At 54.5% G+C, this 14,879-nt stretch overlaps 1 protein-coding gene across 3 annotated transcripts in view; it reads right to left on the bottom strand.

Moving 5' to 3' along the window:
• The window catches only part of LRRC8A (leucine rich repeat containing 8 VRAC subunit A), a 28,191-nt gene extending 19,712 nt beyond the window's left edge, over window positions 1-8,479 (bottom strand). The window contains exons 1-2 of one of the 3 annotated variants that reach the window (XM_084799341.1): window positions 8,303-8,479; window positions 5,027-5,135 (exon numbers count right to left, since the gene is read on the bottom strand). The gene's annotated coding sequence lies outside the window, so the exon portion shown is untranslated. Of the gene's footprint in view, window positions 1-5,026; window positions 5,153-7,920; window positions 8,072-8,302 lie in introns of those variants that run through there. The other 2 variants (XM_084799339.1, XM_084799340.1) reach the window with 2 other exon arrangements.
• Window positions 8,480-14,879: the final 6,400 nt, after the last annotated feature.

Genomic DNA, 14,879 nt, shown 5'->3' with positions numbered 1-14,879 from the left:
TGCCTTTAATCCCAGCACTTGGGAGGCAGAGACAGGTGGATCTCTGTGAGTTCCAGCCCTGTCTACAAAGAAAGTCCAGGGCAGCCAAGGCTACACAGAGAAACCCTGTCTCAAAAAACCAAAAAGAAAAAAAAAATGTAGGTGTAAGTACCTGGACAGGCTACAGAGACATCTGCTGTGGGTCCAGGAGAACTAGGCGGTGGCCTGGCCCAAGCAGGGAAGGGGACCCAGCTTTAGGCAAGCTGTCAGAACCCAAGGAGGCAGCTGGGAGAGCCAGGAGAGCCCACAAGCCCAGGATTTGCCATGCTGCCCAAGATGCTAGGCAACTCTCTGTCGTGCTGACTGACAGAGAGGGAGCTGGTTTGGCAGATGTACCTTTGAGGTAGGGTGGCATGTGAAACCATGGAATTTTACAGCTACTTCTACTGCATAGGGATGCCACACCAAGTATGAGGTTGTAACACAGCAAGCAATTAAAAATTGAGATTTCAAGCCCCCAAGAGACAGAGAGAACTTACTGCAGGCAGAAGGTATAGCTGAGATAACCAAGAGAGCCAGGATGTCTGCGGCGGGGCACAGACCCTCACTTCTGTGAGCCTTCCACAAGAGGAGGGAAAGCCCATCAGACAGACAGACAGACAGACAGACAGACAGACAGACACACACACACACACACACACACACACACACACACACAGACATGAAAACATAAATTTCCAACCTGGTTCTGGAGTGAGCTCCCCGCACTCCCTCTGGCTTTATTCACCAAAGGTGGACACAGGGCTGGAGCTAAGAGTGGCCTTCTGGTCAGTGTCCCCAATATGGTCTGCAGACCATCAAGTTGACCACATAGGGAGCTTCTGCCACATGCAGATTCTTGGGCCCAGCCCTGCAGGACTGACCCCAGATCTGGGACTGGGCTCAGTGAGCAGCACATTATAAACCTCTGAAAGCACCGTCCAAGTACAGATAGAGAAGAACCAGCAGTGTGGAGGAGACGAGCATGTGTCACCAAGCCACACACGTCAGTTTCAGTCCTGGTGCTGTGCTGCCACTTACTCTTCATGCAAGTGACTTCCACTGTAAGCCTTGGTCTCTGTCTGTCCAATGCTAGAAGGACACCACCCACAAGGCTGGGGTGGAAGTGAGTGCAGTGACCTGACGGCTTCTTAGCACTAAGGGTGTTGGGAAGGAGGGCAAGAAGAAGCCGAGCCATAAGCTACGCAGGGCTAACTCAAGTCTCCCTGGGAAGCAGGGAACGGCAAGGGAGAGCAGAGGAGGAAGTGGAGTGAAGCGTGAGAGGACCAGAGAGAGCCACAGGGTGGAGTAGGCACTCGGAGCTCCACGAAGAACTCAGACCCTGCCAGACCCCACTTCACAGACTCCAGCTGCCTGGCCTGACATGCCTCGCTATAAAACCCTGTTGAAGCTGGAAATGGGGGCGCTGATGCTGGGCATGGGGGCGCTGATGCTGGGCATGGAGGCGCAACCTGCAATCCCAGCACTTGGGAGGTAGAAGCAGGAGTGGGAATTCAAGGCCAGCCTGGGCTACATGAGATCCCACTTAAAAAAAAAAAAAGCTGGGGGCTGGAGAGATGGCTCAGTGGTTAAGAGAACTGCCTGCTCTTCCAAAGGACCTGGGTTCAATTCCCAGCACCCACATATGGCAGCTCACAACTGTCTGTAACTCCGAGATCTGATACCCCTACACCAAAGCACATAAATTCAAAATTAAATAAAGTATTAAAAAAAAAAAAGCTGCTATGAAGTGCCCAACAGTGGACCTGTAGAGTCAGGCCACTGGGAAGCCTCCCCTCATCTTCCGAGCACTGGGATTTATGTGTGAAGGGTGCTCACTGCGACCAGGAGAGACTGAGCGGTAGGTACGGAGAGCGTACACAGCCAGGGCTAACTCAGGACTCATGTGTCTGTAGCGGACACTCAGGCATGCACAGCCGTCCAATTCCACTCCAATGTCGCACTCTCCGAGCCGCACCTGGCCCCAGCGCAGACAGCAGAGGCTGGAGTTGGCAGGCCAAACCTGAGGCCAGCACAGCGGGCTCCACGTGTTATTTCTCAGCAGAGAAGGAATTCCCATCTCACATGGGCACTTCCCACTGCTTCCTGTTCTCTACTAGCCAGCCAGCCAGGCCTCAGCCCAGGCCTCCTCTCCCCAGGGACAGAGTTCCTCAACAACCAACAGGAAGCTCCCACAGGGCAGGGCAGTCCCTGCTGACTTGTTCCCATAAACAAGAGAGTGTGAACAGCACCGCACACCAAGTGTTTCTTCCATCTTCCTCTCTGATGTCAATGCCCCACACAGCCAGAAAGGCCCTGCAGGGCCAGAGCAGGGCCCCAGGGGTGCCGCAGCAGGAATGTGCCTTCTGTCTGCCAGGCTCAGCAGCCTGTCTGAGTCTGTCTTGGATAAGAGCTCTAGACACTGGCAGCCCTTCCTAGAAACAAGAAAGCTAAAAAGCAGGCAGCCCCAAAGTGACCCGTCTTGTGTGACCATGGGCTAAAGCTATGTTAGCCCTCACTATGTATCCTTACAGCGCTACAGGTTAAGTTCTATCCTAGTTGCAGAGAGAAGAGATGTGTGTGTGTGTGTGGGTTGGGGGGGGCTCTCCCATTTATCCCAGGCTCTGATGACAGGGTCAGGATTTTACCTTCTCTGACATTAAAATCTAAACAATATGATGGAGCACACCTATATTTCCAGCCCTCCAGAGGCCTCTGAGGTAAGTGGATGGAAAATTTGAAGACAGTGGTGGCGCCCGCCTTTTAATCCCAGCACAGGCAGGCAGGCAGGTCTCTGTAAGCTGGAGGCCAGCCTGGTCTACAAAGCAAGTTCAGGACAGGCAGAGCTGTTACATACATAGAGCAACCTTGGGAGGGAGGGAGAGGGGGAAGAAGGAGAGGGAGGGAGAGAGAGAGGGGCGGGGGAGAATAGGAATAAGAATTTAAAGCCAGCAGGGCTGGAGAGGGCTCAGGAGTCAGGTCCCTTATGCTCTTTCAGAAGGTGCAGGTTCAATTCCCAATACACAAACGGCAGCTCAGTCATCTCTGACTCCAGTTCAAGGGAATCTGAAGCTGTCTTCTGACTTTCAAGGGTACCAGGCACATGCATGGCACACAGATATACATGTGGGCAAAACATTCACCACCCATACACTTAATAAATAACTATAACTGAAAAAAGAAAAGGAAAAAAAGAAGAAGTTTGAAGGCAGCCTGGGCTGCAGACATTGAAAGGGCAGCAGCCACCCCTGCCCTCAAGATAACTACTCCTTGAGCCCGGGCTTTGATCCCGGGGCTGTTGCACAGAGCCTCTGATCACCTCCCTCCCACCAGATCTTGCTGGTGGGGAGAGCAAGAAATGCTGCCTTGAGACATTTTCCAAGACGTGGTCCTCTGCACATAAACCCCTTTGGTTAGAGAAGGTGAATAATTCTGCGGCTGTGGTGGGACTCATCCGAGCCTTGAAAGCAGCACGGTCCTGCGTGTGACGAGCATGAGCAGCCCTCACACTTGTGTGGTCAAGACACAACAGACACGTTCCTTTATACTCTGTGCATCTTTGCTTTTCTTTGCTTCTTGAGGCAAGGTCTCCTGTAGCTCAGACTTGATAGTCTCCTGCCTCCCAAGAGCTGGGATTACAGATCTGCACCACCAAGTGTGGTTTCTGCGGGTGCTGGGGAACCAGGGCTGGGTATGCTCTAGGCAGACCTGCCCAGCTGAGCTCCTCCTCCACCCTCCTCTGCACCTGGGAGGTCCACCAGCTGGACCTGACCAGGCGGTTAGATCTAGTCAGACTCTCAGCAGCCACGTGCTTGCTGAGGGACCGAGGCCGCAGCCACGTGCTTGCTGAGGGATGGAGGCCGCAGCCACGTGCTTGCTGAGGGACTGAGGCCGCAGCCACGTGCTTGCTGAGGGACCGAGGCCGCAGCCACGTGCTTGCTGAGGGACCGAGGCCGCAGCCACGTGCTTGCTGAGGGACTGTGGCCACTCAGTACTGAGAGCCTTGGGCTCCAGGTCTTTAAAGTGCGAGGACTAGAGCAGAAGTGGGGTGCAGCCCTGTAATCTCAGCTCGGGGAGGCTGAGGCAGGAGGCTCACAAGCCTGAGGCCAGCCTAACTACATGATGAGACCAGTCTCAAGAAAATAAAATGAGGAAGCAGAAATCTGAGCTTGAGGCCAGCCTGGTCTACACAGCAAGTTCCAGGGTAGCCAGGGCTACATAAAGAGACCCTGTCTCAAATACAACAGAAACAAAACACAAATGGAAAAAAAAAGTGAAAGGAGCTCACTGACATTGTTAACATGAAGATGCCATCCTCAACAACCCTCCCAAACAGGTGATGACAGCTGTCACATCTCCCTCCTTTAGAACCGTTGTGAGAACCTCTGCGGAGAAGGCATTTAGGACAGTGTGTCTCCCCAAGTATTCTCTGCCTAGAGCTGGTGTGTGATAACACTGCTGTGCAATCTGCAGAACACACTGTGAAGGATTGCAGGATCATTTGCCCACGCTTGAGCAGTGGTCTCTGGGCAGTGTTGACCCATGTAGAAACTGAAGCAACATGCTAAACCACCCGGGAAGGAAGGTGAGCTTGTGGATTTGAACTCGGCTCCTGTAGCTCTGTCTGGGTCTGGTCCTTTGTTCTTGCCTTAGTTGCCCCAGCCTTTCCTGAAGGAATGCAAGAGGCCCAGCATCACCCTAGAATGGTGGAATGTGCCTGTAATCCCAGGAGTGGGAGGTAGAGGCAAGAAGATGAGGAGTTCGAGGCCAACCTCAGATACATGTTGAGTTTAGGGAAGTAACTTAAAGACAGAGCGCTTGCCTAACTAACACATGTCAGACCTGGGCTCAGTCCTCACTACTGAAACAAAACCAACCCACCAAAGCAGAGTGAGCAGGCACCACTCAGATGCCCTAGATCCACGCAGGCCAGAGGACTGTGAAAATGGCAATACGATGGTGCTATCTGCTGAGGAGAGGCTGTGCGACAGTCTGGAGAGGGCCTTACCCTGAGGTGGCTCTGCTATCTTTGTGCTGCCTGTTGGTGCTGAGGCTGGTCCCTGTCCGGATGCACAGGGTCCTGGCATTCCTTCTGCTCCATGGACGCTGCTGCCGCCCTGTGAGGAAAGGAGAGCTACCGTCAATAGGCACATCTGTGCTTCCCAGAGATACCTGGATTGTTGGCAGTGTTTTTACAGATCCTGGAGACAGAGCCAGGGCCTATGTGGGGCTCTCAGGCAACAGGAGCTACCAAGAACAGGGCGCCTTGCCCCACAGACACTGGTTCTCCAAACAGTCCCCAAGGCAGCTTTTTCAATCTGGAGGCCCAGCGGTAGCCCCAGACCAAAGGGGTCAGTACAGGTCCTAGAAGAGCAGGTGTCTGGGGAGCCTGGGATGTGAGGAGTAGAATGATCCAGCAGGTGGGCAAGATGTTGGAGCTACTCTTTGGTAACAACTTGTCCTGGAGGTGGGAAGTGGCCAGAGAGATGAGCCAGGCCAGACAAGAATTTCCATAAAGACGCAGTCTCCACAGCGAGAAAGCACTCCAATACCCATGGACACCACACTCTGCACTGCTTACCAGAGACAAGGTGGCTGTGTGAGAGAGAAGTGTGGGCGCCACTGCAGACTTGGAAGAAGGCAAAAGCAGCCCAAGACGAAGTGTAGCCCAGCTATGCAGAAGTTAACCAGGGAAAAGGATCAGGATGGGTCTAGGAGGGATTGGGGAGCAGTTGTCACACTTGGGGGGGGGGGGTACAGGCTCTGCTAAAGGATGGAGGCCGATCTCAGTCTTCCAAGCCACAGGAAGACAAGACAGGCACCCAGTGGCTGTATGTGACCGTGCAGTTAAGCACCCAGGGCCAGGAAGATGCAGAGGCCATGCAGGCCACCACTGCCCCACCCTCTGAGGCCGGCCTAGGACATTGCTGATGCTAGAGGCACTTGCCCACTTCACAGCCACCACTGAAGTAGGACTCTGGACTCACTTAGTCCTTAGGCTTCTTGTAGTCCCTTCCTGAGTACATGTATCCTGGACAGCGTGGCCCTGGCAACCTCCTCCCACTGTATCAGGACCACAGTTCTCCCTAGTTCTCAGGAGGCCTTTGCCAATAAATCTGGACCTCAGTGTCTTTAGGTTAAAAACCTGGAATCATCTACAGTCTCAGGAGAGAGAGCTGGGAAGAGGCTGGCTCCAGCTTTTCTAGGCAGCAAGCTGGGGTTCTGCCCCATTGGGATGCTCCTTAGGAGCCCACACCCTCCACAAAGGCCACTCAGATTTGCAAGGAAACTTCATGCTAGCAGGTGTGCCTTGGGTGTGGTGACCTCTGCGGGTGGGGGTGTTGTCAAAGGCCTCCCCCGTCTCTGCTCTTAGACACTGTGCTCAAAACAAAGTGGAGCATCAGACTCACGACACAGGCTCCGGGAAGTTATGCCCCAGCACTACTCAACTGTCCTTGTGTGCTCCCGACAACCAGAGGAGAGCGTGACCTTCATGAAGGAAACAGGGCTGTGAATGGCCCAGCCCACTGGCACCACCCCTGAGCACCCCCACTCTCCTACCCCCAATACTCAACCTACCCTTCTTCCTGCAATGTCTGTCTCTCAGCCAGTGTTTCTGCTCCAGAGGGCAGAACACAGGTAGCAGGGTGAAAGGCATAACTGACACACTTGCAAGGTAGAAAAGCACCTTGGAGCCTCTGGCTACTCATTTCTGCCTCCAAAATTGAGCGCCATCCTCACACACCCTCTCCCCCTTCGGCACCTCATCCTTAAAGTTGTTCTAGAACCTACCACTACCTCAGCCTAGTTCCCATCAGGACGAGGCTAACACTTATCCCTCACTCAATTCATGGGTCCTGCGCAAAAAACAAACAACAACAACAACAACAACAAAGGACAGCAATTGCTTCAAGAAGAATTGGCCCATCCTGGTTCACTCCAGACTAGAGGGGAGGATTCCAAGGCAGGTTCAAGAACATGAGTTCGAGGCCAGCCTGGTTTACAAAGCCAGTCCAGGACAGCCAAGGCTACACAGAGAAACCCCGTCTGGGGGGGGGGGGAGAACCCAAGGTTCAAGCAGACCACTGTGGGCCACGACGTCTTTACCCAGCGCGCAGAAGGCAGAGGCAGGCGAGTTTCTGTGAGGTGGAGGCCAGCCAGCCTGGTTCTCATAGAGAGCGCTCCAGGACAGCAAGCCTACATAGCGAGACCTTGTCTCAAAAAAACAAAACAAAACAAACATCTCCCGCCACCCGCGCAGCTCTCTGAGCTGTTCCTCCACCCTGGGGCGGGGGCGTCTTTGCTGACCCCCAGGTCACCAACACCTTCCCAGATCTGCCACTCCTGCCCAATAGATACAGAAGACAGGGGCAGGACCGACTGAGCTTTCACATCAAGAACCGGTCGTCCGGGGGAACTCCAGCCTGAGGTCCCCAAAAGCCTGTGCTCCCGCCCCCACGGCAGGGAACAGTCCAGCAGATCAGGAAGGGGGGGCAAAGAAAGAGACCGCCGCCGCCGGGAAGCCCATGACCGAGAAATGGGAGAACTTGGAGGGGGGGGCGGGGGGAGGAGCTGTCCCGAGAACGCCTAGGTGGAACCTCTGGGAAGGGGGCGCGTGAGCGGAGGGGCGCGGATCTGCGGGGACCAGCGCGGCAAGCGCGGCCTAAGGAGCGCGGCGGAAACTCGGGTGAGAGGCGCGCGCGGGGCCCGGGGTGCCCGGGTGGGGTTCGGAGTGGACGCCCGCGGGACGCAGGGCGGAGCGGAACACAGTGCCAGAGCGGCCGGCGCCCCCCCGGGGGCAGCGTGAGGCTCCCCGAACTTGCGGGGGCGGGGCGGGGCGTGCGTCCGAGTGTATTCCGTGAGGTGACAGCGCGTGTCTCCTCCCCCACCCGACCCACTCACCTGGGTTCGCCGCTCGCAGGCGCCCGGCAGGCAGCCCCAGCCCTCAGCCACGCCGTCCCGCCACCGGACGCCGCGCTCCGCCGGGCGCCTCCTTTTGTTTGTCCCTCACTGCACCACTCTGCCTCCTCCGCCCCGGAAGTGACGTCACGGTCGGGCGCAACCGCGGCGGCCAGGCCGTCGCCATGTCTGTAAAGGGAGGGGTGAAAAGCGTCCCGCCGCTTCGCCCGACTCCCTCCCACGCGCCTGCGCCAAGTCACTTCGGGGCGGAAGTAACGGAACGGACTTCGGCCCCCTTAAAGGCACAAGAGTGCCTGCAACCTAGCAGTGAGTTACTACGGGAAGAGCGGCGTAGCGACCCTAAATGACTTAAGTAGCCGCTCACCTCCGTCGTCCGGCCGTTGACTCAGAGTCCTCATGGCTTTAGTGCTGCTCATTAGCTGAATAAGCTATCAAGAGATGCAGGTGCCCGCAAATATAACTGTCCTGCTGCTGACCGACGCGCGCTCACTCCTTTTGCACACACATGCCGCTTGCGACCGTTGTACTGGAAAAGCAGTGTAATTCCGAGTTAACTGAGTGGCTTCTCCGCCGCTGCCGCTGCAATAAATTCAGTTCAGCCGAATTAAAAAAATAAATAAATGAAAGGCAGGTTTGTTTAGGGACTGGTCGTTCCCATGGAGTCGCGAGGCTGGACTGGGTTAGGGGACTTTTGTAGCGAAGGGGAGGGAGGAGTTGACCAGCTTGATTAGGTATTGGAGTTTTGCCTGAGTGTGCCTGGGAGGGGGCCTGAGTCCACACTTTGGAATGTGGAACTAAGTGTCCGCTTTGTCCAGTGGTTTTGCCCAGTGTTTTCCGCGGGCTTTTGTAAGTGCGGGCTTCTGATGGGAATCTCTTTGTCGCGTTCCTGGGCTTCAGTGTCCCTTTCTGGGGCTTCTGACTGGAGGAGAGGAGGCGGGATTCTTTGTCAGGAAACCTCCACCCTAACATTCCGACCTCCAGCTGAGTCCGGGGACTTCGAACGCGAGGAGCTATCGGGAGTAGGCGGGGTTGTGGGGACAGAGATGTAGGGGTGTAGGAGCATTTGGTGAGGGGCCACTCTGGAAACCACGTAGATGCATCCCTGCAGGAAGCGGATGAGGCAAGGTGGAAGAAGAAGAAGAAGAAGAAGAGGAGGAGGAGGAGGAGGAGGAGGGGGAGGAGGAGAAGAAATATATGTATATATATATATATGACCACCAGCCCTATTAACAGGGCTAGCCTTGGCAAGAGTGAAGGCTGTCAGAAAGAGTGGAACTGGCATGTGCCCTGCTTGTATTGGCAGAGTTCTTCACACAATTTGAGGACTGACTGGATATTAGCTTTCCCCAGGCCGGGTCCGATGATAATAGTAGCAGCACTCTTCCCCCGAGAACATGCTGGTGCCTCCTTGTCTGCAGCGAGGAGATCCAAAGCTCTCCAGTTCTGCATGACCCACTGGGCAACCGACGTGATCTGATGCTGGGAAGAGGCCAAGTGACATTGCCGAGTTATCAACGGCCATTGGAGACTGTCGGACACCCCCTTGATCCTAACCGCCAAGTATCCCAGGGCGCCTACGCTGAGGCGGAGCACTGTAGTTGAGGCCACCAGCACCTGTGAGTGCTGCAGTTGAGATAACCTGGTGTATCAGGGGAAAGGGTGCCTGGGGCTGGGAGGAGGCAGCAGGAAAGAAGGGAGAGGCCACTTCAGCCTTCCCATAAAGAACCCCGCCCCCTCCAGGGTGGGGGGTAGGGGGTGGGGGGGTGGCAGGAAGATAACAAAGTTATGTTAGAAGTTGCAAAGAGAGGAGGTCCTGAATAGTAGAAAGGGATTGAGTGCCCAGAGAGAGCCACCCTCGCCCCCCCACACACACACCATAGAAGAGTACCTCTTGTATAGCAGTAGTCCTTGGTTGTGGGTCAGCCTTTGGCCTCATGAACAGACTGGGCAGGCAAGGGCACTCTGATCAGAAGGGGGCAACCTAGAACAGCACAGAGAAAGCAGTTGCTAAGGTTGAAGGCTTTAGTGAGGTTAAGTAGGGTTGCTCCCTCCTGCATGAGGCCCAGCCTGGAGAAAGGTTTTGTTTTGTTTTGTTTTGTTCGCCTGAGATTGGGAGGAGCCTCACAGGTGTAATTGGAGGCATTCCTCCTGTTGCTGTGTGGTTTTGATGAGGTTTGCCAGGTTCCGGAGGGCAGAGGGCGTGGTCTGGATGTAGGCTTGCCAGATTTCTATTTGTTCACGTGGGCATGTAGACAGTTCCCGTCGACAGATAGGCCTTGCCTGTTACCCCGGAGCCCACCAGTCATTCCCAGGATCCAGGACACTAATGTAGTGTTGTGCTTCAGCGGGGAGCACCAGCCACTGTTCTGACTGCCCTTGCTGGGCGACCTTGGAAGTGAAGGCTGGACCAGAGGGAAGGGAATCCTAGGACTCAGAAGCCCAGGAAGCACACAGCTCTGAGGTGGGACTGTGGAAGGGCATCCTGAGGCACAGTAGTCCAGAAACCACACAACTCTGAGAGGATACCCCCTCAAGAGAGGCTTCGCAGTTCCCAGAAGAGGGTATCCCCAGCTGAGCTCTGGAGCTTTGGAGCCTCAGCCACACTCCAGTTTTTCTTCTTTGCGTCCTCTGATGAGAGACTCACACCAATCAGTAAATATCTCTCTCTCTCTCTCTCTCTCTCTCTCTCTCTCTCTCTCTCTCTCTCTGTCTGTCACCCACATGCCTCTGCCTCCCCAAGTGCTGGGATTATAGCCCTGAGCCACTGCACCCGGCTGGTAGTAAACCTCTTCAAAGATTTTTTGGAGGGACAAATCCAGGAGAAGGGAGCAGGGAACTGGGCAAACAGCCCTTACATAGCATTTCTTAGGGGCAGAGCTTTCTAGGGCAGAGCTTTCCAAAATGAGGATTGGTGAAATTTCAAATCCTGAGCTTAAGGAGCTCAGGGATTGGTGGGCCTTCCTGTTCGGGGATTGGTAGGTTTTTGTGGGAAGCTCAGCGATTGGTGGGCTTTCCTACTCAGGGATTGGTGGGATTTTGTCCAGATTTTTCGCCTCAAATTGGCATGATCTTGGATGGGCCCTACTGAGAGGCTGGAGATGACCTTTGTGGATTACAGAGGCTTGAATTGCTGTTATGAGACGTCTGGGGCCGGCCCCGGGCTGCTGGAGCTCCTCAGGCAGGGGCCTGGCCGCTTTTCTGCCTTAAGGGTTTACAAAGTTGACAAAGACAGTCAATAACAGGGAAGTCCTTCCCTGCAGCATGAGTAGCAGACAGAAACTGGAGAAGAGGAGGCTGCCACCCTGGGCAGCTCCTAAGACAGCAGGAGGCTGAGACAGGAAAGGTTTTCGCTGCCCCACTGAGGAGGCATAACAGCCTAGGGTGGGAAGGAAGGGCCCTGACAGCCCTGGCAGTGCACTACTAAAGCTCTTGTGACATGCCACTGAGGTATGACACAGACAGCTGGGTAGAGGGGGTGGGGTGGGGCCACTTTGATAGATTGATCTGCCGTCCATGGACGGCAGCAGAGTCCATGGACGGTTGTTTGTTTGGATGGCCCATGGCATACCAAACTGAGCAAGGAGCAGCTGGGCCACCAGCCTGTTGTTTTCCTGGAGGTGGGGAACACCTCAATCCACCCTGTGAAGGTGTCAGCAAGGCTTAGGAGAGAGTGGAGTTTTTTGTGGGTATGTGTGTGAAGTCAGTCAGTCTTCACCTAGTTGGGGTTCGTGCCCTTGGAGATGGTACAAGGGCTGATGTATCTGGAGAGCCCCCTGTGGGTTGGCCTTGGCACATGTTTGGCAGGAAGCATGAGCTTGTAAAATATGGACTCAGAGGTCGGTGGGATCAAAAAGGGTCTCTAGGGCCTTGGGGCTGTGATGGATGTTGGGGGGTGCCTGTTGTTTAGTTTTTGGGTTGTTTGGTTTTTGGTTGTTTTTTTTTTTTTTTAAGATTTATTTATTATGTATACAGTGCCCTGACTGCATGTACACCTGCAGGCCAGAAGAGGGCACCAGATCTCATAATAGATGGTTGTGAGCCACCATGTGGTTGCTGGGAATTGAACTCAGGACTTCTGGAGGAACAGTCATTGCTCTTAACATCTGAGCCATCTCTCCAGCCCCTGAAAGTGCCTGTTTTTGAGGAAGAATAAGCCGGTTATTCCGGGGAAACCAGCCATCTTTTGCCTGTGTGGCCCCTTTGTCAAGGAGTAATTGTTTTTGTTTCCTCCAGCTGAAGTTTCTAAGAAGATGTCAGGAAGATGTGTCCTGTAGGTCTGGAACCAAATCCCAGGCTACTGAGTCAGTCCCTGGCTTTTCCCAGAACCACTGGATCTGGGGAGGTTTAGTCTCCCCAGCAGTGAATTGTGGCCACCTCTGCCGGGAGTCCAAGAGCCTCCAAGATCCTGACTCTAAGGGGACCATTGACAAGAGGCGTGCCCTTGCTGGGGAGGAAACCCCTTTCCTTCCACAGGACAGAGTGGGTCTGAGCTATGAGAAAGGCATGCTTTGAATCAGTGTTGTCCTTTGGCAATGTGGAATGTCCTGGTTAGAGCAATTACTTCAGCCTTTTGTGAAGAGGTTCCCATTGGGAGACAGTTTGCCCCAATCATTTCAGCTGAGATGACCGCTGCATATGCCTCCTGGCTGGTTCCTGCTGTTCCATCCATGAACAGGGTGAGTTGTGGTTTCGTGAGAGGGTGGTCGGGTGAATGTAGGGCCTCCACAGCCTCTAGGCAGGAAGGGTATTGGAGGAGACGGAACAGGAAGAAAGGTTGCTGGGTTTCGAGCAGCGCTAGGAGCCAAGGTGTCGGAGAAGCCTGCTGTTTAAGACTGCAGTCTACCATGTCCAGACAGCTCTCTGAGCTCCACACAAAATGGAGGACTCCCTTCCCCCAGCAGGGCCTCTTACAATCTGCCTGACCTTGTTTGAAAGATGTCTCTGGGCATGGATGCCTGACCTTATCTGAAGGATGACCTTTGACACGGCTCCCTGCAAATACCCTCCCTCTGCCACCCATAGAATAATTAGGCATTGTGCTCCCATCCACAGGATAGGACAGTGCTGCCAAACGCAAATAAACCACACTGCTAGCACCTAATAGGTGATGCCCCAGCTGCTGTTCCTGTCCTATGTCGTCTCCTCATGGGTCCTGAATAAAGCTGAGCTGTCTCACTGAAGCTGTTCCCAGAAGTCATTCTGTCGTTCTCATGGGCCGTCCAAACCCTGCTTGCTGATCCTCCTTTCCTTACCCTCCTGGGTCAGTGGCCAGTGATCCCTGAGCGAGGAGAGACCATAGGGACCTGGGAGTTTTCCAGGGATAACAGATGAAAGGTCTGGATCCGTGAGGGTCCAAGGAGAGGGAGGAGTGGCTCAGGAGATCAGAGAGGTGGCAGGTGGAGATACAGTAATCCGCTGGAGTAGGGTGATCTTGGGGGTCTCTCCAGTGAGTTCAGTGGCTGCCACCAAGGCCCACAGACATGGCTGCTGCCTGCACACAATGGGCTCTAATTGTTTAGACAAAAAAGGCAGGGCTTGGTGGGAGGCCCCAGTGGGCTGGGCCAGGACTCTGTTGCTACACCAAGCCTCTCATTGGTAAAGAGGTCTTAAAACTGAGTAAAGTCCAGAAAGGCCACAGCTGGGGCTGTTAAGAGAGCGTCCCAGAGTAGGAAAAATGGCAGCAAAGTATAGCTGGTTGGGTGAGAGGCCTGTGTGAGGGTCTCCTTGGCTGTCTAGGACAGTGGCTTAGCTGGGATAGCAAAGTTGGGTATCCAATGTCTAACGAACCCCACCAGGCCCAAAAAGGAAAGAATTTGATCTGCTGGAGTTGGGGGGCAGAAGGTCTTCCGGGGCCTGCACCTGGCTGGCGGTGAGGGTCCTAGAGCCTTGGCTAAGTTGAGCCCCTAGATATACAGCTGTGGGAGAGCACAGCTGGGCTTTGGAAGGGGATACTTGCCACCCAAAGGGCCAAGAGTTGTGAAGTGGCCTTGAAGGAGAAAGGAAAGGGAAGGACTGTAAAATCAGAGCTCATCCACACCCTGGAGTCAGAGACTAGGGCGGAGGTCAATCGAGGAGGGTGTCCACGACTCCAAGGGTGGGAAGGTATCCCAGCGTGAGGTAAGACAGTGTCCCAAGGGTGCCCTGAGGCACGGGATCCCAGGAACCTCACAGCTCTGAGAGGGTGCCTCCTCAACAGAGACGTTGAGGCTCCCAGGGGACCGAGGAGGCCTGGAGCCTGAGTTCCACTCCTTCCTCGTTTCTTCTTTCTTCTCTTCTTCTTCCGATGACATTGTGATGGGAGAGTCACAGCTGGCAGTAAATCTCTTAAAAGAGATTTATTGAAGGGACAAACCCAGGAGTGGCTGCCTCTGCTCCCTGGAGGAGACAGCAGAGATCTGGGCAGACACAGCCCTTATAAAGGGTTTCTTAGGGGGCAGAGCTTTCCTGGGCAGCTGGGGGACACTCAGAGATTGGTGGGGTTTTGTCCAGACTTCTTATCACAAATTAGCATACTCTGGGATAAGTCCTACTGAGGGGCTGGAGATGGCAGTTACAGAGGTTGGGGAGGTGGGGAGGCTGGGCTTCTGGAGCTTTCTCAGGCAGAGGTCTGGCCACTTTCTGCCTTGACTGGTAATAAAGTTTACAGTGTGTCCCAACTTTACAGAGTCCACTGTGAAGGCAGTAGGGCAGAAGCAGGAAAGTTTGTCGTCATCTTGGACAGCTCCCATGGCGGCCACAGCAGGCTTTCTGAGGCAGGAAAGGATTCTGGTTTTCAAAGTAGTCAGCTGAGGCAGGAAAGCCCACCATGGACAGCTCCTGCTGAAGCGCTGACAGGAGCCACCATTTTGTCTCCACAGGCCCAGAGGGAAGGAGAGGCTGACTGCCCTGAGGCAGGGAGGAGGATTGACATTTAGTGGCCCAAGTTCATAGCTCTTGCGGGT

Source organism: Acomys minous (assembly GCF_964271855.1).
Source record: "Acomys minous genome assembly, chromosome: 10".
Classification (NCBI taxonomy): Eukaryota; Metazoa; Chordata; class Mammalia; order Rodentia; family Muridae; genus Acomys; species Acomys minous.
The sequence above is the reverse complement of the archived record's forward strand: the minus strand, read 5'-3'. Positions and strand labels throughout refer to the sequence as shown.